This window comes from Maylandia zebra, linkage group LG4, assembly GCF_041146795.1.
Source record: "Maylandia zebra isolate NMK-2024a linkage group LG4, Mzebra_GT3a, whole genome shotgun sequence".
Classification (NCBI taxonomy): domain Eukaryota; kingdom Metazoa; phylum Chordata; class Actinopteri; order Cichliformes; family Cichlidae; genus Maylandia; species Maylandia zebra.
Genome location: NC_135170.1, coordinates 28,069,907 through 28,097,265, shown reverse-complemented (window position 1 = coordinate 28,097,265; position 27,359 = coordinate 28,069,907). Strand labels below are relative to the sequence as shown.

At 36.4% G+C, this 27,359-nt stretch overlaps 1 protein-coding gene and 1 long non-coding RNA gene across 3 annotated transcripts in view; one reads left to right on the top strand and one right to left on the bottom strand.

Moving 5' to 3' along the window:
* Positions 1-27,359, bottom strand: part of elfn1a (extracellular leucine-rich repeat and fibronectin type III domain containing 1a) — an 82,675-nt gene that overhangs the window by 32,088 nt on the left and 23,228 nt on the right. The window lies entirely within an intron of this gene.
* LOC143418526 (uncharacterized) lies at positions 11,434-12,594 on the top strand. 2 transcript variants are annotated; one of them, XR_013098513.1, is made up of 4 exons: positions 11,434-11,603; positions 11,793-11,900; positions 12,019-12,226; positions 12,416-12,594. It is a non-coding gene; the product is annotated as an uncharacterized LOC143418526 (long non-coding RNA). The 2 variants fall into 2 exon arrangements; XR_013098512.1 differs by having other exon boundaries at positions 11,793-12,226.

Below are 27,359 nucleotides of genomic sequence, written 5' to 3'. Positions count from 1 at the left end.
TGAGCTCAGGCGGTAGAGCCGTTCGTCTGCGAATTAGTACATGGTGGTTTGATCCCTGGCTGCTCCAGTCTGCATGCCACCTATCCTTGTGCAAGATGCATACATCGGCGTGTGAATGTGTTTGAATGTTAGAAAGAAAGCACTTAGCTATGAATGAGTGCTCAAGTAGAGTAGAAAAGCGCTATATAAGTACCAGTCAAAAGGCTTAAGGCATTATTAGTTTGTAAAGACAAAGAGCATGTACATTTGCATGTATGGAGAGAGAACAAAAATAATCCAGCCAGCCTTTAAATAATACAGTACACAGACTAAAGTAACAACAAAAAGAAAAATAATGCAGCACTTCACAGAACTAAACAAGAGGAATTAAACATAAGCCTACAAAGTGGAATTGTATATAACAGTGAAGGCAGTTGTTCTGTTTCTCGTATTCCTTTAGCCACAGATGTCACCGCCGTCACGTCTAACGCTGCTCCTTGCAATGCAACAGGGAAAGAACCAGCATTTAGACCACATCTGTCCTCTTTTGCAACTTTTCCAGGCAGCTGAAGGCTTAAATATTAATCTGAGCAGGCCGCCCCTTTTAGAATAATCATACACAATTAAAATCTTCTGGTGTATAATGGATAGTGAAACTGTGCAGCTAAAAGAAACATGACCCGATTTGCTCACAAAGCCATATACAGTAAACTAATATTTGTTCAAACTGTAGACAGCTGTCTAAAAATTCTAAAAAGTTTTCAAGAGCAAACAAAAAATTGACTTTCTTTTTATTTTGGAAACTGTGTAACTGTGATTTAAAAATAGTCAATTGGACAACTGAGAAAATCTGTAAAGTACAACATGAATGCTTGACACTAAATTTTGGTTATAGAATTTTACAGTTCAAACACATTTATTTATAGTTTATTGTTTTTAGGTTTTTACGTGAATTTGTATGTTTTAAAATTACAACAGATGAAACCTAAACTTTCTGTCAGGTTGTAGTTGTTTGCTAAACTATTACAGCTTTCTAATAGTGTGGTATTAGTGAGGTAACCAGGAGGCAATAAGAAGATAATAATATGGAAGAAGGAAATGATTACCACTTAATCACCAAAGTAATGGCCAAATAAGATTCTAATGTTATCGTGTAACAACAATGGTTATAGCTGAGTAATAAGACCTTTAATTAAATTTAATGACGGTAAATTTATGTATTGTAATAACTGGCTAGAAACTGGGGGTGATAATTTGGAAACAAATGTATGCCTGTGAAACAAAACCATTTAGTATTATCAGTATGATCACTGACTCTAGAGAAAAAGTGTTCCTGGACGGGTCACTGACTGCAAGGTGTCCAGGCCTGTGGCTTGTGGGTTCTTTGGATGCAACTTTGGAAAACTAAGCTGTGCTGCCATCTTCTCTTTAGAAAGAAGAGGCTTTCAAGAGGCAAACCTCTTCATTTTTTAAAAAAAATTCTTCTGTCATGGATACTCTTTCTCACCTTATTGTTTGGAAATAGCCTTATAACCCTTCCCAGAATAATGGACAGCAACAGTTGCTTCTCTAACATCATTGATGATGAGGAATGATCTTATAATAGTTGTGCCTGGCTGCTGCTTACTTACACAGAGGCAGAAAGGGTATAGAAACACTGCTATTTGAAATCCTCATACATAAAACCTTAGATTTAATTGAGGAATATTTCTTAGACAGGCAAATTAGACTAAATACATTGTTTTATCTTGGTAATAACTTTGCAATTTGTGTTTATTTATTAAGTTTAGGCATATTCTTTATAAAAGAGGAGGTGGTAACATTTTGCCGAGTAAAACATCCCTGGATATTCTCCTCTCAGAACGTTACAATGCCCTCTCTTTATTTTGCTTCACTAGTTCACCTAATAATTTTGTCCCTGATTAGCTCTTTGTAAATTCTAATATCAGTTTAGTATTTAGTATTTATTCAACCATACATTAACTAATATCAGTTAAATCAGTTAGCCCCAGCCTTTCAGAGTGTCAAAAGTTAGAAATAAGCAAGAGTGGGCAGGCAGAGACCCTAAACTTTCCTCTCTATATTTAGAGAGGAAGTATAAATTTCCAATCCTCCATCCTAGCTTGCTTGCATGTAGTTTAGACATCTCAGTCAAGACAACTTTCAGTAGAGTAGGCCTAATAGCAAAATGCTTAGTGGAATTTAAGATTTTAAATAGTTTAACCTCACTTTCAGTATTTTATAACAGAGTACTTCTTGTCTGTATTACTGTATATTGTATAAAACTGTTTTAAAATATGTGCACTACCTCCTGTGTTGCTTTAACCTAAACAAGCTGTGCACTTAACCTTTGCCATATTTAAAGACACCCTACTGTTGACACTTGGTTTCAGAGGTACATTCATAATCTTTTGTTAAAGCCATCTCTGTGCTCTGTGCGTAGACTGGACCCTAGGGTACAAAAGCAGAAAAGCTATTAAGTGGCACAAACTCTGGGGCTGTTTTGTTTTTCTGGAGAAGTCATTCATTTAATGTCTGATCTTTGTCTCGTAGTTTCTTCGTCCATGCTTCCAGGGCAACCCTGCGTAGTGATGAATGAATAACAGAGTGGCAGAGTGGTGTGATGAAGAGTGGCCTTTACACATGCATGTGATGAAGACATTATTGTACTCCCATGTCTGTTTTTGCTCTCGAGGATTGTTCATCAAGGACATCTTGTGAAGCACCATAATGACTTTTATTCTTGGCAAAAGCAGGATTTCTTGAGTGGCATGGCGAATAATTTGTTATTATCTGGAATAAGTGGGGTAGAATGATAAGGATGACAAGTATAGCAGGGGCTCTATGTGGTCTTACACTGTTGCTTTTATTGCTTTTAGCAGATTTTCTTCAGGGCAGGACCAGCTAAAGAGGGCATTTGGTATTCTTAGATTGTTTGAGAAGAACAGTTAGAGAGATGTGCACGCTGAGAACGGACTAATGCACAGAAGCTCTTTTAAGGAAAAGAAAAGAGTCATCCTGCATTGTTCAGTTGGAGTCACGTAAAACATATACTGTATGGTGTTCCTGTTCAGCAGTATTAAAAGTAAATATTTCTAAAAGACAACAGTAAAAGAAAAATACCAACAAGAGAATCTTTGCATCCTTTCATAACCACAGAACTGGCCATCCATGACAAAGACAGCAGAAAAGTTTTTTCATGTGAATCCTCTCTAAAATGCCCATGAGTAAACACCGAGGACATCGGGAAAGATATGATGCAATGGAGCATTGATGTTGCAGTGACACATTGTCCTTCACTTCTACTAGGCAAAGCTGAAGGACATCTCCTGAACTACAGCAAGAATTCAGTCAAGTTCAACACCAGAACAAATGGGCAGCTTAAGCATTAATTTGAGTCCTGTTATCAGGGCCATCATTAAACCTGATTTTAAACTGAGATTTACTGGTTTACAAAGGATGTCCGTGAAGCTTCCCACAATTTTCTCTAAGCGTTAATCAGTGTAATTGATATCATCAGTGGAAAATTAACACATAGGTCTGATTTAAAAAGATGTTTGCGTAGTTTGGCCACAACCTCCCACGATTATAGATGAGTCACTTTTTAAAAAACAAGGGTTTTTACAATGTAAATGCATACCAAGGCTTTTCTGATCTATAATGCAGCCACTTTTGCAATTTCCTTGCTTAAGGACTCTGTTTGTCCACATAAAATTGATTTTTTTGCTGTGTTTGGGAGACTCGAACTAGTATGTGAATCTAACAAAATTTATTCTCTTCATTCTTCCCAATTCATGTAGAGAACCGGTTCAAAGTATTTCAACTTCTTGGAATCGTTAGTCTGCTTGCCTATCGATACCACTTATCAGTTCTTGCACTCGCACTAAAGTCAGTTGATTTTAGTTCCCGTGCCAGAGGCGGAAAACAGTGGTGCAGTCTACAGGGTGGATTCAGAAATTAATAATATTTTTATAGCACAAAAGGACAAAAGCTTGATGGTAAAATAAAAACTGCATCCAGGACAGAAACAGCTGCATTATGCTAGCAAAACAACTTCAGCTCTTTGTAAGCACCTGCACATACTAAATGCTAACGCTAAGCTAGCAAAGAGCCGAGAGTGAAGTAAGCTGAGTGAATACAAACCCCAGTCCAGCAGCCAGACAGTGGCAGTGGCTAACAAAGACAGTGATGAGCAGTCAGGCTGCAGCCTCCATTTCTATCTGCACATGTTTCTAAAGTAAAACCATTGTGCCAGTTTCTTTTGTGCTGGTTTTCATCTTTGCTTTGTGCTTTCAGCTTTATGTTCATACCTAAAGATTTAGAGAAAGATCATATGTGTTTCCTCACTGGGATAGGGATTTGTGTTGGTGCGTGGAACTGTAGCCTGAGGTTTATTTTGTTAAATGGCAATTATAAGACGATGCATTTCAGGTCATTTTATAGAGATTCAAAAAAGTAATGTTATGCAATGCATTGCTTCAAAAAGTGTTCTGTGTAATCTGTATAATACATTGCAGGTTTCTGACTAACGACCATGACACTGATCACAACAAAGAAGGGACATACCCCTCACATGCACAAACATTTGAACACGCAGCATGCAATTTCCACCAATCTAATCTCTTCGGTATACTGGTGGCAATGGTGGTGACTCTCAAAGGAGAGCAAATAAGATCCCAATGAGAATCGAATCAATAAGTGATAATGATAATGGAATTATGGAATTGGATTTGTTATCAATCCCCATCCTTATTAGTTACATCAGAAAATGAGATGAGATGTGAGTGTGAGTTGGTTTAGGATTTGTAGGGTGGGGATGACCACATAGAGACTTTCCTTGAGTTGATGGTGAAATTATTTTTACTGACTAGAAGGGTTTTCCAGGAAGATCAAGTCAGGAGCGTTGCCACTCACTAGTACCTGACAAGGTAAGTTAAGGCACAACCCAACCTTCTTTTTTTTTTTTTTTTATTTAATTGTATTACATTTTGGATAGTATGGTGAGCATGGCGGCCTGTCTAAGACTGATCTTTGGACTGAGGCATTTACATCAAATTAATATTAATAATATTAATACTATTAATAGATATATTTCCTATATATGTCCTGGCAATGTTGTTGTTTGAGACACAGTAAAGGAAGCACATATCTTGACTTTATGATGTAGACATGCTTAACATTGTGTTAAAATGAAAAATTCTGCTTAATCTAGTTAGTTTAATCCCAGCATTTAAATTGTATTTGACTTTTAATCCTAATGAAACTGATGTATTGCTAATATTCTTTGATAGTAACTGTACATTACATTCAATATAATAAAATTTACACTCATGTCAATTTACTGTGAACGACTCAGTCAAGTTATGTGGAGGCTCTGTGCAACCTTGTCTGTGCAAAGGACGAAAGCCATAAGCCCTCTATAAAGAGAGGCCTGCAGTTTAATTGATGGGATCAGAGGAGACTTAGAGGACTGAAGATGTAAAAGCCAGAAAAAAAGGCCCTCAAGTTGTTTGTAGAAGTTGTCAAGATGACCGACTGCCATAAAATCCTTTTACTCATGTTTATTTTTATGCTATAACCTACTCATATTGAAGGTTTCACTATATGGGAGTGATAAAATATGTTAAATCTGGGACATGAACTTCTAAAACTCAACATGCACAGAAAGTGTTGGATTCATGGACTGCACTGTACATATGTTAACACAGAAACTTACAATAGCACAAATCTGTAAACCCAAGAAGAAGAGTATGTTCAAGCAGTTTACAGGGTCAAATCCCAGGCACTCATCTGAACATGCAGGAGAAAGATGCAAACATTCCCTCTCTGTTCATTATTTAGTGCAAATAGTCAGCGCTTTAGCCTCCTGCACACTTGTTTTTGTCCATTCATATATTCAACACTGATAAATGTTGAGAATTAATTTACTGCCGCAGACACGATTCCTGCAACTGTTCATTAATCCACTCATGAATATGGAATCATTCAGACCTCGGTGGCTCTTTTTACAGTAATGTGAGCAGTGAAGCCTCTGGAAAAAAAAAAAAAATCTCTCTGACCAAAGTGAGCCTCACTTTTCAGGTGAGAGCACTTTATTCTCCCTCCACTTCCCTCTGCAGTGGGGCCACTCAATAAATCACAGTGCAAAGCGCTACCTTTACACTGTAGCCGCTAAGACACTAATGTCAGTGGCTGTGAGGATGAATTGTCATGACTCAGCGGACTTGCCTGAAAAGGTTTGCTTTCTATTTCAAAAATCCCAACAAAAATATCTAAAAAAAAATGTAGAAAAATTAATTTGGATTATGAAAATTACATCAAACTGACGTTTTGGCCACTTCACTTTTACTGCAACATGAGAGATGAGTTGCTGTAATTTGCACCTGTAAATGATCTGAATAATTAAAAAGGGATAACGAAGGAACATCATCTATAATACAATGAGTAGAAAGTAACTTGAGAAACATGCATGTACAGGTATTGTTGTCTTTAAAAGCCTTGCGCAGAAACTGGTGTTACATTTCATGGTTCAATTTACAGGGTACCGCAAAGGAGCAAAACTATTTTATTTAAGATTTTAACCATCACTGCTACAACCTCATATATGACGAGACATTAATGTAAAAGTTATCTTTATGGGAAATTTATCAACTTAATGATATTACTGCATTTTAGGTTGGCAGCACAAATGAGAACAGTGCCTCCAAATTCCTGTTTCCTTAATCAACACTTGTAGAAGGACTGTGGGCCATTCCATCCCATTAAAATGTTATGACAGGAAATTTTAATATTTATAATAATTCCAGTGAAAATCTTAGCATCATATATTTTACTTTTCAATGTATATATATATATATATATATATATATATATATATATATATATATATATTTATATTTGAAAATAGTCTGTCTACCCACTGTCAAACCATTTTTTCAAAGTCTGTGGCAAAAAGAAAAAATAAATAAATTCACTTCTCTTTCTTACCATCAAAATGAATCCAGATCTGCAACAGATACATCAGATGCATTAAAAATGTCTGATGATGAGCTTACTAAATAAAAGAAAAAAGTCTAACATCTATGCAAAGTCGCATATTTGAGCGCAGAGTAAAAAAATCTTTTAAATTGCACTGAAGATTTCTGAATGATATGTTATTGAATTACACAACTCAAGGAGTGTGGAAGTTTTCATATTTTATCAAAGGAATACTCAGCAAAATTCAGATAATCTTTTATGTATCTTTAATAGTTTTTGACATACTCATGTTAAAAATTGCCTCAGATTTCAGTGTGTGACAAAAAAGCCTAAAGTGGATCAATGAACTGATTTTCAAAAACATATATAAGATATGATAAAACATATTATTTATGAAGCTAAAATTTCGCAGCAATCATTTTTCATTTTTATGCAACTCGTGTGGTCGATGTTGTTCAGGTCAATGCATGTTTTAAAATAATTATAGTGCAGGGTGGGCTATTTATATGGATACACCGTAATAACATGGGAATGGTTGGTGATATTAAAGTCCTGTTTGTGGCACATTAGTATACGTGAGGGGGCAAACTCTTCAAGATGGGTGGTGACCATGGTGGTCATTTAGAAGTCGGCCATCTTGGATACAACTTTTGTTTTTTCAATAGTAAAAGGGCCATGTGACACACCAAACTTATTGGTAATGTCACAAGAAAAACAATGGTGTGCTTGGTTTCAACGTAATTGATTATGAACAATCATGATATGGGATGAATTTGACCAGTTTTCTGCATTGCATCGGAGAATGTGAATTTTAAAAAATCATTGATTTATGCTTTTGATAGAGCATTACCTCATATCTTAATGGAAATTGCTTTAAAATCAACAGTGTCTCATATAGATACTCTCTCATCTCTTCTTGATCTCGTTTCCCTTTCAAAAAGAGTTTACGATCTAACATAAAGATAGCATACAGCACATTACTGAACAAACCAGCCAATATTTTGTCTCCTTTTTTCTCCATAAATTCGTCATTAGGTTTGTCATTGCTTGTCCTTCATTTAGCTGAAATTCTTTTTAAATGTAGCTTGGTTAGCGTGTGCTAAGAAGAATACTAAATGGCGGCTTACCGGGGCTTTTACTGTGCATAACTTTAAGATCAAATCAAATCAAAATTTATTTATATACCACACATTAAAAAGAACAAAGTTGACCGTAGTACTTCACAGTCAGTAAAAGCACAGTCAGTAAGATATTACTGCATACACTATATTAGCAAAAACCACTGGGTCAGCTAAAATTTGCACAGAGAAACTGTTCAGCCATGCAAACCCACGCCATAAAGCTCCTGGCACACAGTTTATGTGCTGATGTTAATGTCAGAAGAAGTTCGGAACTCTCCAGTTACTGAGTCAGCAGTGCATTGGTGACTTTTACACATGTGCCTTAGTACTTGGCAACCCTGCCCCTTACTTAGTCTGCCACTGAATGCTTCTATTTTGTAATAATACTACATTACAACTGACTGTAAAATATATAGGACAGGAGAAATTTCATAACCTGACTTGTTCAAATACCATCATGGGGAGTTTACGTCAGGCGAGCTGATGTTCGCGTCAGTTTTGTTTTAAATATTTAAATATTGATGACAGTACCACACTGGATTTTAGTGACCTCTTTAGAGTGAGCCAAATGTTTGCAGTGGCAGACTGCATGATTAGGTGCTTGATTTTGTATGACCTGCAGTTCATTGTATTCATAAAATTACACAGAAGATTTATGGATTTGGTGCTGGTCATGTAGAAACATTACATCCTTTTTCTTTGAATATTATAATTTTGGCATTAAACATTTATATTTCCCCAGGATGCCTCCTGGGCGCTTCCTGGGTGAGGTGTTCCGGGCATATCCCACCGGGAGGAGGCGCCAGGGCAGACCCAGGACACGCTGGAGAGATTATATCTCTCGGCTGGCCTGGGAACGCCTTGGTGTTCCCCCGGATAAGCTAGAGGAGGTGGCTGGGGAGAGGGAGGTCTGGGCTTCTCTGCTTAGGCTGCTGACCCCGCGACCCGGCTCCAGATAAGCGGAAGAAGATGGATGGATGGATGGATGGATGGACATTTATATTTCCATATTTATCTCATATTTATTTTTGGTACCACTTTACAATAAGGCTCCCCTTATAGATGCTAATAAATAGTTTATAGCTATATTATTAATTAATTTGTAAATGCTTTATAAACCATTATTAATGGTTTATTATGCATTAGTTAAGGGTGAGAAAGAGGAAAAAAACTGACTGGTTTCTTGCCAAATAGTGAGCCAAATGTGTTCACCTATATATTTCATCTAGAGTTGCTATATTAAACATTTCAGACTAAGTTACTATCCTGTAAGCACAATCAGCATTTGTAAACATATTTTTTATCATATAAAATTGTACTTCAGAAATGCATTATAAATATCCACAACTATCAATCGGAGCTTTGTTGTAAAGTGTAAAGCATAAAATCATTTATTAATGAATAATAAATATTTATAAATGCCAAATGGGAGCCTTATTGTAAAGTGTAAAGCATGAAACCATTTATTTATGACTAATAAACATTTATAAATGCCAAATGGGAGCCTTATTGTAAAGTGTAAAGCATAACACCATTTATTAATGACTACTAAACATAAATGACAAAAGAGAGTTTTGTTGTAAAGTTTAAAACATGTCAACATTTATTAAGGACTAATAAACATTTATAAATGCCAAATGGGAGCCTTATTGTAAAGTGTAAAGCATAACACCATTTATTAATGACTACTAAACATTATAAATGACAAAAGAGAGTTTTGTTGTAAAGTTTAAAACATGTCAACATTTATTAAGGACTAATAAACATTTATAAATGCCAAATGGGAGCCTTATTGTAAAGTGTAAAGCATAACACCATTTATTAATGACTACTAAACATAAATGACAAAAGAGAGTTTTGTTGTAAAGTTTAAAACATGTCAACATTTATTAAGGACTAATAAACATTTATAAATGCCAAATGGGAGCCTTATTGTAAAGTGTAAAGCATAACACCATTTATTAATCACTAGTAAACATTTATAAATGACAAAAGATAGCTCTGTCGTAAAGTTTAAAACATGTCAACATTTATTAATCACTAATAAACATTTATAATTGCCAAAAGTGAGTCTTAAATGTATAATGTCACCATTTATAACACTTAGACCTAAATTACAATCAGTGCTTGAAATAACATTTAACTACTGTCAAAAATGGCAATGTATTGTAAGAGTAACACATGTAAAATTAAATGTGTTTTTTAAAACACCAAACAGTCACCCACTCCAAAAAAAGTTCATGCCAGACTGGTTCAAACTGGAAATATTTTTTGTATGTCCTTAAATAAGCGTCCCAGTGGTCCATCAGGGTGTCGCGCTCCAGTTCCTCCTTAAGAAAAGTCAGTTTCTCTCGCTCCTTGTTAAGAAGGGCAGTTGCAGTAGGGGCAGGATTAGAAGAAGAATCTAAAGAACAAACAATTATTAAATTACAATACTAAAATAATTTATAATCTAAACTTGGGAAACTCAAATAAAATATTGATTAAAAACGGTTACAACTTGAATTTATAAAAAGCCACTTTGTAAAAATTATGTTATATACACATGTGGTGGTTCAGACATTTCTAAAACAAGGCAAATAATCCTTATGTGTACTGCCTTACCAGGGTGTTTAATATAAATTTAATGATGCACATAAACAAAACTAAAAATATACAACTAAGTGATATCAATCGTTTGGAATAACCAATAGTAATAGAGCTATTCACATGTTATGTGATGTTAGTTAGCCACTGTAGCTAGCAGCCAAATGGCTCGGTAGCTAGCTAGCTAGCATTATACTCACCTTCATGTCTAACTGCTGACGTCGTTGGCTTAGTGCAATCTAGATCATCCAGTCTCTGCTTTTTGTATCTCTTCGAACGTGTACTAACTGTGTAAGTCGCAGACGCACACAAATTTTTATCTTCTGCTCCATCCATGGCGCAGCAACTTGAACGAGCGCCTTCAGTGTGTCTGTTCGTGCCCCTTTGGCTTGACCTTCCAGAGCGCTCCACTGCCTGTCGCGCTCTGAGAGGAGGGGCTTTCCTTAATAAAGTTAACTGTGATTGGATGGTTGTATAAGCTCCTCTGCGTTTAAATTAAATTTGTTTTCCCTCCCTTTGGCAGCAGAACATATTTTTTTTAGCATGAATCCAGCGGGTTAGATCTACATAACAAAGTCGGAGATACATTATAACAGGTGAGACAATCCTCTTTTTTGCGTGGGACTATTTTTGATTATAGGGCTTGTTTTATATAGCATGTGAAGTTCTTTAACTCTGAACCGATTTGCACTAGACTCCCATAGAGTATTTTACGGTGTTTCGAGGTGATAATAAAATAAATTACTCATTTTTTTCCACCACAATGTCTTTGGGAATGAGATTGCGCGCCAGAATAGAAGGAAAACAAACTAAATATAAGGCACTAAGGCTCATTAAATGGCTGCAGAAGAAACACCTGCTAAAAAAGAAGCTTAGATGTCCTGTTTGTCACCATAAGATGAAAATGATTTCCGTGGTGAAGAAAGACCAATATATGTGGTATGTATAATGCATGATAATGTAGTGCATGTAGTAAATATAACAAAATATTTCGGTTATCAATGCAAGAGGGAGCATTAACCTCTTTTCATTATTATTTTCTTCATACTTAATTTTGTGATTATCTTTTCAATTAATGCTCTTGTTTAAGGGTCCATTTCTTTACTTAACTCATTGGTATGTTCTCAGGTGCTGCAAAAGAGCAAGTCATAGGAAAGTTTCCAGAACAATTAGAACTGGCTCCCTCTTTGAGAAATCAAAAACATCTCTTTTCAGTTGGATGAAGTTCATTTACAGGTATATGTAGATGTAGACATTAATAGCAATGCACCTTTCATAATTGAACACCAATACGAGACTTGTGAAATAAAATTAGGGCCTCAGTAAGTAATAATTGCCTCAATTTCTATCACAGATTTTCACAAGGGCTCAGGCTCAGACAAGTAGATATGATCGATGATGAAGTGGCTGGCAGCTCCAGAACACTAAGTAGCATGGCAAGACACATTCGACATGTTTGTATACGTGCAATTAAAAGACACAGAATAAACAATGGACACCGTCTTGGTGGTGACAGAGAATTTGTGGTTATAGATGAAAGCTGTCTCCGTCATCAGCGAAAGGTTGGTAAACTCTCAGACAGGTTTGTTAGAATCAATGCAGATCTGACTGTGTCCTCTAAACATGGAAACCTTTACCATAAGTAAAAAAAATTAGTAGAAGCAACCATCTTTTTGAATGTTTCTTTGTAGATATTTAATTTTATTCTTTTTCATTTTAATTCTGTTTAATTTTATTCTTTTTGTTTTCAGTATGCACGTGGACGCTTTGGAAATGCATGGAAAAGGAAGAAATGGGTATTTGGAATGATGGGAATTAAAGACAAAAGGCGAAGGCTCGTGTTAAAACTTGTTGAAAAACGATCAAGGCGCCACCTTGTTCCTCTGATCAGACAGCATGTTAAGTTGGGTAGTGCCATTATCAGTGATGAGTGGAGAGCCTACAAGAATGTTTTGACAAACATAAGGTACAGACATTACACTGTAAATCACAGCAGGTGGTTTGTAGATCCTCAATCTGGCAGTCATACACAGCATATCGAAAGGGCTTGGATGACCATCAAAGGACATGTCCGTAGACTAAGAGGAAATCGCACTGAGAAGTTGCTGGAGGAACACCTGATGGTTCTTGAGTGGTCATCTTGGCTTGGTTCGCGACACCCTGATGGACCACTGGGACGCTTATTTAAGGACATACAAAAAATATTTCCAGTTTGAACCAGTCTGGCATGAACTTTTTTTGGAGTGGGTGACTGTTTGGTGTTTTAAAAAACACATTTAATTTTACATGTGTTACTCTTACAATACATTGTCATTTTTGACAGTAGTTAAATGTTATTTCAAGCACTGATTGTAATTTAGGTCTAAGTGTTATAAATGGTGACATTATACATTTAAGACTCACTTTTGGCAATTATAAATGTTTATTAGTGATTAATAAATGTTGACATGTTTTAAACTTTACGACAAAGCTATCTTTTGTCATTTATAAATGTTTACTAGTGATTAATAAATGGTGTTATGCTTTACACTTTACAATAAGGCTCCCATTTGGCATTTATAAATGTTTATTAGTCCTTAATAAATGTTGACATGTTTTAAACTTTACAACAAAACTCTCTTTTGTCATTTATGTTTAGTAGTCATTAATAAATGGTGTTATGCTTTACACTTTACAATAAGGCTCCCATTTGGCATTTATAAATGTTTATTAGTCATAAATAAATGGTGTCATGCTTTACACTTTACAATAAGGCTCCCATTTGGCATTTATAAATATTTATTATTCATTAATAAATGGTTTTATGCTTTACACTTTACAACAAAGCTCCGATTGATAGTTGTGGATATTTATAATGCATTTCTGAAGTACAATTTTATATGATAAAAAATATGTTTACAAATGCTGATTGTGCTTACAGGATAGTAACTTAGTCTGAAATGTTTAATATAGCAACTCTAGATGAAATATATAGGTGAACACATTTGGCTCACTATTTGGCAAGAAACCGGTCACTTTTTTTCCTCTTTCTCACCCTTAACTAATGCATAATAAACCATTAATAATGGTTTATAAAGCATTTACAAATTAATTAATAATATAGCTATAAACTATTTATTAGCATCTATAAGGGGATATTGACATTATATATCTTGCGTACACAGCAAGTGTCAAAAATTAAGAAATTGTTGAATGAATAACGTATACAAAGAGCTGTCAGCATCATCTCGTTAAAATGATGTTAACGGCATAACCGCATTAACACGGATCGCCTGTGCGTGGGGCTGCACAGCGTCAACGCATTAGCATGGTTAGTTAGTTAACGCCTTAGCGCCGTGCATCCCCACGCATGGGGTGATCCGCTCTAACTCGCTAACAAAGATTTGCCGCATTAATACGGTTATGGCATTAACGTAATTTTAACGGACAGCACTAATATAAAGTAAATAGCTTGGTTTGAAAATCTTCAAGTAAAAAGGACTTACATTCAAATAGTTTGAAAAAACATCTTAAATTTGACTCAAAAGTCACTATAGAATATGTGTTCTATATAACAAAGTGACACAGTATTTACTCTCAAAAATGAAGACAAGTTCTACTGTGATATGAAGATTAAACTAACTAAATTATAGGCACTGGCATGTGCACCTAAAGCTTAAGGTTCAATCTCACTATGAAGATTCTCAGTAAGTTTGTATCTCTGCATGACAAAAGGAGTTTCTATTTAATCTTTCGTCTTTGTTTTTTACAGTTTCACTAATTCTTGTTCTAATTCTGGACACTATTAGCATCACAGGGCAAATGAATTTTGCACTGGCCTAATGTTCCACTGTGTGTGTTGATGAGTTAGAAGACCAAAACATGTTTGGTCATTTTCTTTATAAAAAATATGTATTGTTTTTTGTGTTTTAAAAAATAGAAAAGGTAACAAAGAATGAAAGAATACATTAACAACGTACTATAGGACATCCCTACAACTAATTCATTTTTAGGTATCATAGTATACTATCAATTCTCTGATATTTAATATATTTCAGTGTATTAAAACAGTGAATAAAACTGTGACATCTATAATTTGCAATCAAAGGTTTAGTTACTTGGGTTATCTTGGGGCTCTATGTATGCTAAGGCTAATGTCTCATTATTAATGCTGAAGTACAAAAGCAGACCCATTCCCCCTCCCTTTTCCAATTCTTCTCTCATTTCTTCTTGATCTTGTTTCCCCTCCCAAAAGGGTTCACGATCTAATAGGGCTTGATTGGTAGTAAGAAAGGGGAACAGAAGTGGGATTTTTTGTAGCATACTTTGACCTTGGACACAAATTGACTTAGAACAATAGCATCTCAGACTGGCTTTCAGTAGCAGTCAGACTTGCCGGTTCATCTGTCAGTCTAAAAAATGAGATTCTAGTTATCAATAGAGAACTGCATGTTAAGTACATTAAGTTGCATTTCCAGGTTCGATTTGCTTCCTTTGCTGTTTCCTATTACAGATGCAGTGTGTCGGAACTGAATCAAAGCTGAAAGATGCAATTTATAGTCTTTGAGCTTATTTGTGATGCTTTCTATTCTATTGTTTCCCTTGTAGATTGCTTGGTTTGAGCCTTCTTGTTGAACCACGTATTATATTCTTGTGACCTCCGAGGCCAGAGTTTGATCAAATTGGTCAGGCTCTTGACTTTTGTCTGCATTTGTGTTGCACTGTGGTTTTTTAGCTAATGCATTTGCCTTCCTTTTAAATGTCTTTTTGATCTTAATTTGTTATCTTGCATGCAGGCCTCTTACAAATTAGCAATGATTTGGTTAAGTTGACCTTTTCTAGCAGTTTTTTGTGTTTTTATTGGATTTTGGTACATTTTCCAACATCTGTTTGTGCTGGCTCTGTTCTTCAGCTTCAATTTTTTTTCTCTGCTTCCAGAACACCTCTGGGTTGGTGTTGTCCAGTGTCTGCATGCATTCCTTCTTGTTGATTATCTGCTGTGTGGTAGGCTTTTATATATCAGTTTCACGTGTTTTGATTGTATTGTCTTCGATACTCTCTAGGATATACCTCATTTTTAATCTCCCTTATATTATGGAAGTAAAAATGACTGATCTTTCCATTGCCTGTGGTATATAAGCTTTAAACTGTCAGAGGAGCAAAAAGTATAGCTTCCCATCCCCACCTCATAATATCTAATATTATCAAATTCTTAAAATAAATTAAATAAAATTACCCACCCCATTTACAAGGATAATTTTCTATCTCATTGCATTTAAAGGTTTCTTCATAATAAACTATCTGTGTTGCTTAATGGCTCCTACAGAAACTCTGCCACACCAACATCAGAGATGGTAACTTGACAAAATAATAAAGTCGACTACAATGCGTAAGTATCAGGAGAGAGCCAGGAGAAATGTTCACTGATGAGGTAATATATCACGATGCTAAGCACTGCAGCAACAATGCTGCTCTTTCTCATTTGCTTTTTGGCTTCAGATCAAAACTAGGTAGAGAGCATGGTGGCTTGCTCAGTGCATTAAATGTTGAAATAGAAATATCCCAGAAAACAACAGTTGGAAAGCTTTTATTTCAGAGATTGCAACTGAAAATAACAAATACCATCTCAAACCAAAAGTGAATCTAGAAGTCTTTCAACATACCAACTACTACATATTTAATACTTAATGTGTATTACGTATTACATGTCTATACAGTACAGTATCTTTACCATCTTGGCCTTGAGTTTTAAATTAACACATCTTAAATTTCACGTTTTCATTTCATATTTAAAAGCCCAGAAAATCACTTTCTTGTTGCAGTCAGTGGGGTCCATATGCTGAGAGTAGGATATATGATTCATATTTGAATCACGTAATAGTGTTAAGAAAAATGTGTAGCTATTTATTATGATAGCTGGTCAATCTGGCAGCACTCCAGTGCAGTGATTAGCACTGTTGCCTCAAAGCAAGAAGGTTCTGGTTTGAATCCTCTAGCTGACTGATGTCATTCTCTGTGGAGCTTGCATGAACTCACCACCTTCTGCCCATAGTCCAAAGACATGCATGGGTTAGGTTAATTGGCAATTTGAAAGTTGGCCATGTGTTAGCCCTGCAATAGACCTCCCTTTTGCCCAGTGACAGCTGAGAAATGCTCCAGCAAACCTTTAACACTGCATTGATTAGAAGTAGAACATAGATGGATTGGTGGTCAATCAAATATGATCAAAAAATACCCAAACATTCCTGATGAGAGTCCAGTGAAATGAAGCAGCATTTCTGAGTGTTACATTCCTGATGTGTACTAGGAGGAGCAGTGTGTGACTGGTTTTGCGATCTCCTTGTAGTTTCTTGTGGCTCTATGGCTGTGTGTGTGTGTCATCATGATATATTGCTAATTTTTCATGACCAATGATTTATCTTTGGCTAAAGTGTAAACCAATATGCTCTCACCAAAGGGCAGCAAATACTGTAGTTTTGTCAGAAGGTGCTGGAGAAACAGTGGTCTGGACAGAATCTACATAAGGAGGCAAAAGACTTTGTAGTGGCATTAATCAAAAAAAAAAAATGCCACCACTAACTGAAAAAAATGCAGCTTCACAACATTAATATTGCAAGTGAAAAATGATATTTTGCATTCCAACGTAATGCAAAGCAGTCCTGAATTAATATCCACATTTGAAAAATTGGAAGTGACACTCTCTCATGAGCACCAGTGCCAAAGTGTGAAACTCAGAGATACTAGTGTCTTAATTAAAAACAACAACAACAACAACAACAAAAAACAGCAATATTTAAAGCACTGAAAGTGTAAATTGGCTCTTAAAACACATTACACATAGTGGGTGTGGTGACATTCTTATGCTAGTAAGCAAAGTTAGGTAAAGTAGATATTTCAGTAATATAGCCTGAAAATATATGCAGAGAAAAAGAGCAAAGCTTCTATGTCACACCCGTGGACGTAATGTTTCCAGGTGCTATGCTAAAGCTTCCTAAGAGCCTCTCAGGGCTGTGACTGCCAGAGCTAACAGTTTTGGAAGCACCGGTAACAGGCTCTACAATGTAAACCTCTCAGGGCTTGCATGAATAGCGCCGCCGCTCGATATTACTCCACAGTCGCATTAGTAAAGTATCATAATAAATGAAACATTCTCCTGAACACCCCATTAGTAAACCTTATCTTTTCACAGCCACCAGCTATCGAACAAAAGCCCACAAGCTGTGAGAGGTAGAAAAGCTTTATTTTTCTCTCTCTGTCTTTCCTCTTTTCCCTCTTTGCCCTCTTTTTCACATCTGCCCTCATTTATTTATGACTTGTTTTCAGTGCTACTGTGTTAGTGGGTGCCTCACCTTAATATATACATTAGTCTTAATTTAAAAAAAATATTGCATATTATTAAAATGGCATATGTATTACAAAATTCAGAGTCTTAAAAGTGTGTACAGTACAGTAAAAGTGTGATTTCAGTGTATCAGAACTCAGTATTTTCATTTAAATGAAAAGTGATCTTGTCTCCTATCTATTGTCACCGTGCACTCTGTGTTTGTAACCTTACACATGTCTTACTCAGGTTCTTTCAGTGTCACTGCCCTCTGAAGTCTGATGTCCACCATGAAGTCAGACTTAATGCATTTGAGACATCTATTATTTAATGTGTCTCCTTAGCACATATCCACATACTTAGCTGTTCCATCCTCTTTAGCAGGGAAGTCTCTCTTGAAAAAAGAAACACCTGAGGAAAAACACTATTACCAGAATTTGTTTATGAATCTCTCTTTTATTTTTTTTCTAAATTCTGTACTGATACATTATTTCATTACTTTACTTATTACCCTGAAATTTAAGGCCCCATTGATAATAATCAAAAAGCTTAACCCTTGATTGAAAAAATAAAACACCAGAGGATAATTATATAGTCCTGATTAGGACCTAAATCCTTCTTATTTGACAATATCTCCAATACAAACACCGACTATTATTTACACACCTTTAACACTGTTTATCACACTATTTTATCACCTGAAGCTCAGCTGACTTCTCCGGACTTATCAGTATAAAGTCTTTAAAAATAGACAATTTAATATTTACATTAACTATGTAGTAAAAAAAAACTGAAATCACGATCAATTAGTTTAGGCTTCATCATTAATCTATTTGAACTGTGCTCAGCTGGACAAATGTCACTGAACCAGCCACTGATCTGTCTCTGCTGAACCTTGAGACCAGCATGGATAAGATTTATGTCAAGTTTTAAAATAGATCTGTACTTTTGAGGTCAAAGTTAAACAAGCAAAGTGGTATTTTCAGCCTACTCTATTAAATGCTTGGACTTAGTCTTCTACTATCATGTAGCTGCAGTCGATAAGAATATCTTCATTCCTTTCCTTTTTTTTAAACATGTGCACTTAAAAGTAGAGTTTCAAAGGTATTTGTCTTCACTCCTGGGAAATCCAAATGTTTTCCTTTGCATTATTTATGAAACCTGAAAGTCAAGGCAGAGATTGTGTTCACCTAAGTGTGATTTGCAGCACATTGCCTATGCCTCTTTGCCATATGTCATTCTACCTGGCTGCACACCAGCAAGCTAAAAGCCTGTGTGCTTACATCATCGTTCTACTGGGAAGAGATGTTTGCAAAAATGTCCACAACCATCTGATTCAGAAGACTATGGGAATACTGAAAAACACAGGCTATGTTACAAAGGATTGTTGTAGCTTTTATTACAGATTCATTATCCGTGTGATATACATTTTCAGGATTATGGAAATCGCCATATTAATACAGGTTTTGTTTTGTACAGCTCAAACTAACTAACAAAAACTCATGTTAAGGTAACATAACAAGAAACAGTTCCAACCATTATTTCGTCCATCTACTTTTTACTGCTTATCGTGGTCAGGGTTGCATCAAAGCAAAACTGCCCAGAACTCCCTCTCCCCCATCACCTTCTCTATCTCTTCTCAGGGGATACTCAGGCGTTCCCAAACAAGCCAAGAGAAACAATCTTTTACCCCAGACATTCTTTAGAAAAAGCTTTGAGCTGCTTGCATCCACAATCGTATTATTTCGGTCACTACACCTACCGGTCATGACCGTAGGTGTGGGCAGGAAAGTAGATCAACCAGTAAATGGACAGCTCAGATCGCTTTTCGCCAGAACAGATTGGTACAATATGTGCATCACTGCACATGGTGCCTATCATGCTCCCTGCTCCATTCTTCCTGCTCTATCCTTCCTCCCAGTCTTGACATCCACTTGTGGGGGAAATTCACCTTATCCCGTCATGAACCATGGCGAGTCCTCACCCAGATCACTTCGCACTTGGCTTCAGACCATCCTAGTGCAAGCTGGAGGTCAGCACTCCAGCACATTAACTGCAAAAAATCTGGAGCCCACCACACTGGACATCCTACACCTCTTGATTGCACCAAAAAAATGTTGTCCATAAGAGTTATGAACTGCATCTTTGACAAAGGGCAGAACTGGCATAATGCCCACTGAGAAAGAGTTATAACCTAATGCACACAAACTTTAAAAGAAGAACTTGTGGGTTGAGAAAATGTTTCTTTAAGTGCCAGTCAAAGTTCTTTGCTACCAGTAAAGTTGATCAAAGCAGCAGAAAATTTATTTTTATGTGATAGTTATCCTGAGTGGAAACATTCTTGTATTGTTTTTGTTACATAAGCTTGTGTGCTGATTCACTGAAGGAGCACTGCACAGTGTAAATGCATTAAGGTGTTAGAAATAAGTGCATTAGGAGAGTTAGATATTAACAACTGGTTTTATATGTCCAGTCATTCCAGATACAGTGCAACAAGTGGCATATCGGGCATTGTCTTTCCTGTCTGTTGTCCTACACAGTTGGATTCTCAGTTCACAGGTAAAAAGTTGCATCCGGTTACTCATCAGCTGCTGTATGAACAAAGGTTGTTGTTAGATTGCTCATATCAGACTTGAAAGGAAGTTATCTAGTGTTACTTGCCAGTGAGACACAACATATTTCATCAAGAGAATTGGCAGACTATCTCTGCTGACCTGTTACATGAGAGTTAAACATTGGACTAACTTCAGAGATAATTTTGTTGATGAGTAAGTGCCAGGACAGAGACCTAATTAGGAGCACTTTAACACAAAACCTAAGCGCAGTATGGTTTTGAAGCAGCTCCCATAGGGGCTGAATTAAATCATCCTGCCTGAATGAGCATATGCAAATTTAACCAAGATTCAGAAATAGGTGACAGAGAGCCCCATTAAACAGCCCAGCGTGATTATAGAGCTAGAGTTGCTATATGTAACTTTCATCACCATGGCAACTTTTAATCACACTTTCAGTAGCCTTACGCTTAATAGATGCTTTAGAACAATGGATCCACAGGTGCTGTCAAAACCAGCAGGTTTCCTGCTTACACCAATATCGTGCATCTCTAATGGCAACCCATGTGGTTGCTTTGATTTCATGACGTCCGATTCATGCAATCAGAAAAGCCTGAAATTTACCAACTAAGCTAATCACAAGTGCTTAATAATTCCCCCTTGGCTCTCATTAATTTCTGCACCCTTGGACTGTATAGACACCACAAAGAGGGATACGATTCCATCAGTAAAACCAAAAAAACAACCGCACTCTCTATAGCTGTCTGTTGGGCTGATTTACTGATTTAAAATCCTGACTATTGGTTCACAACGTCAATGTAAAGCAGATATTGATTATTTTCATTATTATTTAATGTGCTAATTTTCACAAGATCAGGCCCATTATTTACTGGGTATAAAATGTGAAAAGCATAATGAAAAACTTGATTTCTTTTGCAACCATTTGTGTAATGAAAACTTCAAAGACATAACAGTTTATACTTAAACTTTGACCTGAACGTATAAGAGTTTTGGACGTTTGCATGACATTTTGTCATAAATAGTACACTAAGTGTTACCTGAAGTCACAGTAATCTTGAACCTTGGGTGAGTTTTCCATTAATCTAAGTAAACATCAAAAATGTTAAAATGTTGAAGGACAGACAAACAAATGGACATGCAACTTGACTGGTTGACAGAGCTAGATAACTGTCAGTTGTAATTCTAATGACTGAAGCCAGGAAATGTTTAGCATTTTGCTTGGAAAATGTTTCATTGTTTTCAAAAGTTGCTGATTAATTATCTGTCCATCACTTTAGCATATTTAATAATCATCTAACCAATACATCTGTGCAAAAATCTTCTTTACCATTTGTTACCATCATTTGTAACATTTCCTGCAATTACTTCATGCAGTCTTGCTGGAAGTGTCAGAGCAGGTGTGACAAAAACCCCACCTTTCACAGTATTTCACAAATTGTAAAAACTTGCTTATTTGACAGGTGTGGTCACACCTATACGGCAGATATGGTGCCATCTGGGATTGTATTCAATGACTGTAGTGCATTCACAAATTGTCAGAACACTTGAGCCTTCTCTATAAACTAGTAGATAAGAAAACATTGTCCAGACCCGTTAGGAGATATACTCAGAGGAGTATTGTACAAGAAACAGTGTTTCAAAAATGGAACATTTTCACACCAAGCAGTCTACACCTTCTTTGAGGAAGACAAGAACCAACTGTCAGTTCAGTGAGTTTAACAGCTGATCTGTAGGAAGAGGCCTTCTTTTCCAAGAAAACTGAGCTACACTTTCGTCCTTTCTATCTTTCTTTTTACATTAAGCCACTGAGCTGCCGACATGTGAGGAAGCAAATGATTGGTGTATGTCACTTGACTTTTCCTTTATCAACTGACACAAATACATCACTCTACATAGAAGGAGCTGAGGGGTGATAGGACATGTAGGGATGTCCTGTGCTTAGAGTTGTGATTGAGTCATGCCTCAGTGCTCAGGAAGGTGCAGCACATCTCTCAGGTGCTTGTCAACTCTGTAGGCTGCCGTGGACCCAAACAAGCATCAGAGGACAAGCGTGTTTTCTCAGTATATAGGTTGTGGCTCAACATATGCAAGTTGAAAGCCTTGTAAAATCACAAATCAACAAATGAAAGGGCATATGTTCCCTCAGAGATTCAGAACAGCAGTGCTGCTCAGTGTGAGACTCACATAGCATGAATAATAACTATGAAAGACTCTTACAAGTGTCACTAAGCCAAACAGATTTAGTTCTAAAGATTATCTGGCCGTGTAGTACAAAGAAAAGTGAATCCACTTTTAAAATTAGATGATAACATTTTTTGCTATGTACTGAAAATTACACTCTTCTGAACAAGAGAACAGACTTTGAATGGTTCAGTAACATGATAGCTGAAATTGTTATGCAAATACATTTTTGGAATATCGCTCGCAGTGGCTGAAGCTGTCAGTGACATCGTGTTTCTGCTTCAGAGAGCTAAAACAGTGCTGCATATTGTACGGCTCAACTAGGGGCCGGACCAGTAAAACTATAGCATAGTTACGTATAAGAAGAAAATGGCAAATGGACTGGTAGTGTACTTATATAATGTTACTCTGAGCACTCAAATATAAGCCTCATTAACCCATAAATCGTTTTCAGTACCACAGCAGTTTTTACCTACCATTCACACACTCAGACTCCAGTGGATGCACTGGGGGTGACTCAGGGTTCAGGACTTTTCCCAAAGACACTTTGACATGCAGATGGGAGGAGCTGGGGATCAAACCAATGACCTTCTGGTTAGTAGATGATCCGCTTTTCCTCCTGAGCCACAGCAGCCCAACAAAAATCCTTCTTTTGTTTTTCCTCACCACACCAGTTTTTAGGTAGCTTGCCATTCAACAAGAATACTATAGTGTGTTTGAATACAGGGCACATGGTTGTGTTTCTTTAGAAAACTGCTGGGAAAGCTGCTGTATTTAACTTTGCCTCATTTAAGTCACTTTAAACAAGAGCAAAAAGTATTATTGAAGAAAGATTCTTAAGCTTAATGGGTTTCAGATCTGTTGCATGAGAATTTTTCATACAAATGCATTTTACAGAATAAGCTTAAAAATAAAATTACATATCTCATAAAGATGAGTTGGTTTAGTGAAATCCCACTAAACCCATTTTTCCTTCCTTCCTTCCTTAGCCGTTTAAATTCAACACAGCAGATTTAAACATGTCTTGAAGTTCTCCAGAGGCCTGGTATTAAACTAATCATTTGATTCAGGTGTGTTGACCCGGGGTGATATCTAAAACCTGCAGTACAATGGCCCTTGAGGCTTGGAGTTCCCCAACCCAGCTTTAAAGATTAAAACCAAAAATACAAACACTATTTTTTAATTGCATTTCATCTAGTTATTTATTTATTTGCAGTGATCCTTAGTTGTAAGTCTCTGTTGCTTATTCATTATCAACTTGCTCTACCTCCCTAAACAAGTTCAGACATTTAGCCATTTCTGAGCAAAATTCAAAATGTGCACTACATAAACCAGGAAAAAAAAAAGAAATAGGCTGCTCAACAGAAGTTGCAAACACAGAAATCACTCACTGTGAGGAGGTGGAAGTCGTACAAAAATGAGGGAACCTTTTCCTCTCAACAGGCTCAGTCAGTGCTCCTCTCTCTGTGGTGGATATTGTGGAGGCAGGCAGGATAAATGAAGAGAGAGACAGAGTGGCTGTGTTGTAGATTTGAAGTTGGACAGCCTGAAGGCAGCAGCAGAGAGGAGACTGAGGTCTAAACTGCATCTTAAACAACACCTGGTAAGCTTATGCACCTACACGATACCTCCAGCCTCCAGCTCAGCATATAAAGGTGTTATACTGCGCTCCATGGGGGCTCTGCAACCAGTGTAGTAGTACTTTATTATAATGCTTGGGTTTCTTTCCAAGTTTGGACAATGTTTGTGAACATTCTGCATGTAAAGAAATCCCAAGCTGTTCTAGATCATGAAAAAACAATGCAGAGATTGAGCCCTGCTTTGTTCTGGCTTTTTGCTCTAATCCTCTACACAAGCCAATAAGACACGGGGATATTTACTACAGAATTTAAGTGTTTGTTTTGCTTTGTAACTAACATCAAAGAAATGCATTTCTATTATTCAGAGACAAAAAAGGGAAAATTGTTTTTTCTTTGCATCATTTTTTAAAAATCTTACTTCTTAAGACAAGAAAAAACATTAACTTGCAGTTTGGCTAATTGACTGTTGGCCAAGCCCTCGGTGCAGACAGTGCCTGGCCAGTATATAGTCACATAGACTGTAAAAATTGAAGTATTTTTATACACGAAACACAATGGTCTTTTAACGGTAACAGTTCTTCTGTTTTTGTGCTTAGTTAATCAGCTGTACCTGACCTTGAATGGCATTAATTTTATGAAATAACTCTTCTTATTCTTAATAACTTCTTATTCTGACTGTTATCTCTGACTATCAGAGACTACAGATACATGCACAACCCCCCCCCCCCCCCCCAAACAAACAAGTTGAGCATTTAGGTGATGTATTTTGCATAGGATCTGTGATATTAAATCCTCTCTGTACAGTTGGCTCATATTCTGGACAACTTAGACGCATTAGATCGGTGAGCTCAACAAAGCAATGATGTCAACCTCAGGATAGGATATGCCCAAGGTGGTGTTGACTATCAGCTGATAACCACAGCTACTGAGTTCTTCTCCACCAGTAGCACTTGAGCCCACTTAAGTTCAAAAATGGCGAGCGCACACCGAGCATGACAAATATTATTAAGGGGATTAGAGGCAAGCAAACATAAAACGAATCATATGTTTTGAATTTTCTCATGACCTAGATGTGTTTTTGCACTAAGGAAAATATAAAGTGTAGTGTGCTTGCAGGTGTGCAGCATGACCACAAAGTGAGAGAAAAGGGATGCTGGACAGAGTGGGTTTTTTTATGTGCATGTCTTTGATGAGCAATTCGATGTGTGGTAGAAATCAATTTACAGAAGATAATTGTTCATTTCCAAGGGGAGAGGAGGAGGCAATGAAAGGCAATGAAAGATTAAGCCTACATCACTGTACACATATGGTACTAATGGGGACAATGATCATCTCCCAATGAATCCAATTACAAGGTTGTTATTTTCGTACCTCACAAGTCTTCACGTCTTCATAAAAGAACAGTTAGTCAGCCGTCCGCATCTAATAAAAAAAGTTACTGAACAGGTCATACTTTGCTGATAAACTCTCATTTGTCTGAACAGTTTGACAGTTAAATAAAAGGAGATGACAGCTGTCCAGGAAAGCTCAACCGTGGAGGTTGAGGCTGTAGTGAAGTCGATGGGATTAGCTAAGGGATTAGCTACTGTAAGTACAATAACAAAATGGCACGATGTGCACACAATTACCCTGCCGTGTTTGAGGAAAGTTGATAAAAGCAGGAAATGAGTCACATTTAAAAACATGATTTGAGCAAAGATCAAAATGTTGTAATAAAAAGACCAACACATCACTTATAGCCTGTTTTGATTTCAATAACATCACGACATTCGGAAGTCTAAATCATATACTAATAATAACAAACAGGGAGATTTTTTCCTATTATATTTGATGGGTGAAGTCTTTTTTTCTTTTAAGTTTGGGCCAAAACTGAGTCAGGTTTGAATTATTTTCCATGTTTAAGTTCATCCACATATTATAAACATCATAAACATACTGTTTTCATGATTTTGTTGAAGTCTGGAAATCAAAGGGAAATTCTGCAACAATAACATGACATGCAAATTGGCTCCGAGGTAGGTTGACTCCTAAGTGCTCAAAAAAATTGTAAAGAGTATTGGCACACTTAATAAAAAATTGGAATCACTTGATGTCCGCATACCATTGTTGAGATAGCTTAAATGTTTATATTCTCATTATGACTATACGTTGCATACAGTAATGATAAAAAAAATATGATTTATTCATCAGCACTGGAACCTAGCAGGTTCCTACTGATATTGTATTTTTAGTTTTAGAAACCACACAATGTCACTGCTTATTTCTCCTGGCAGTGAAAAGTCCTATTAGTATTTGTAAAATTGAAATCCATCTGAAGAAACCTAAAAATACTTTTTCCTGGTATCTACTTAATCCAACATATTGAAAATCTGCACACCATTTAGAGTATAATCAGCCCTCTTCTGAAATTATATTAGATTTCAGACTCCCTTCCAAGAGACTCTCATCAACCTAACATTAGGCTTGAAGCTAGCAAATTATGGAAGGCGTTCGTTTAAGGGCTGGCTTCTCTCCCCTGATGAAGCCTTTTGTGATGGTTTTAGAACACTGCAAAGTCACATATCATTTTCATAGGGTTTCAGAAACAATAATCAGAATCCATGATAATGAAAAAGTCACTCTCAAAGCCAGAGAAGCAATACTTATCTGCTGTGTCATATTGATGCACAGCCTAGAGCGCTGTCATTGATAATGAATAGGAAATACACTTTGATGACTCATAAATAGTTTGTCTGAACTTGACCCCAAGGAGCTTTACATCCTTTAACAGTAAAATAATCAATCCTTGTGCTAAGAATAGAAATCTTCTCTTCACTGCTAGTATTACCTTATCTGCCCGTCACTTTCTTTTGTATATTAAACATAGAGACATTAAATCTTTCTCTTTTTCTCCTGATAATGAAACAAAACGTCAGCAGATCAAAGTCCTCTAAAAATATTTGCCAGCTCTAAGCTGAAATCTTACTGAATAAGAACTATATTATGCATGTATTAATTGAAAACACATTTGCAGTACAAAAATTATTTTCATTTTTTATTCATTTTTTTAATTTTATTTATT